We start from the raw sequence: 621 nt of genomic DNA on the forward strand, positions 1-621 counted from the left end.
CAACAAAAAAAACTAATAGACAAGACATTGCAAATGTCTTTTTATGTATAGTCTGTTACATTTAATTTAGCCTACTAAACACTTTCATAGTTCTCCAACTTGGTACCATGACACTGGATTCTCAAGTCAGAGCACTTAAGCTATTGTCACTAAAAAAAAGGGTAGCTTAAAAACCATTTCAACACAGTTTAGGGCAAACTGAAGGTTATTCTTACACTAGTCACAATCACTTTAACTCCAATATACTTTTAAGAAAGATATACAGGCCAGGCAGTGGTTGTGCACACCTTTAATCCCAGCACTAGGGAGTCAGAGGCAGGCAGAGCTCTGTGAGCCGAGGACAGCCTGTTCTACAGAGCTAGTTCCAGGACAGCAGGGCTACTACACAGAGAAACCTTATCTCAAACTGACCCCCAAGAGAAGTATATAGGGTAATAGGCAATGTCTCCAATTTTTTGGTTTTGTTTTTTTGACACAGAATCTCTATGTAGACCTGGCTGTTCTGGAACTCATTATGCAGACCAGACTGACTTAGAATTCACAAAAGATCCACTAGCCTGTCTCCAGAGTCCACTGGGATTAAAATCAGGTACCACCACACCTAGTCCAATTTCTTGGATT

General features: G+C 40.3%; 1 protein-coding gene across 1 annotated transcript in view; it reads right to left on the bottom strand.

Annotated features, from left to right (window-relative positions):
* Kpna2 (karyopherin subunit alpha 2) overlaps positions 1 to 621 on the bottom strand; it is a 17,508-nt gene that overhangs the window by 6,122 nt on the left and 10,765 nt on the right. The window lies entirely within an intron of this gene.

Source organism: Microtus ochrogaster, chromosome 7 (assembly GCF_000317375.1).
Source record: "Microtus ochrogaster isolate Prairie Vole_2 chromosome 7, MicOch1.0, whole genome shotgun sequence".
NCBI classification, from domain to species: Eukaryota; Metazoa; Chordata; class Mammalia; order Rodentia; family Cricetidae; genus Microtus; species Microtus ochrogaster.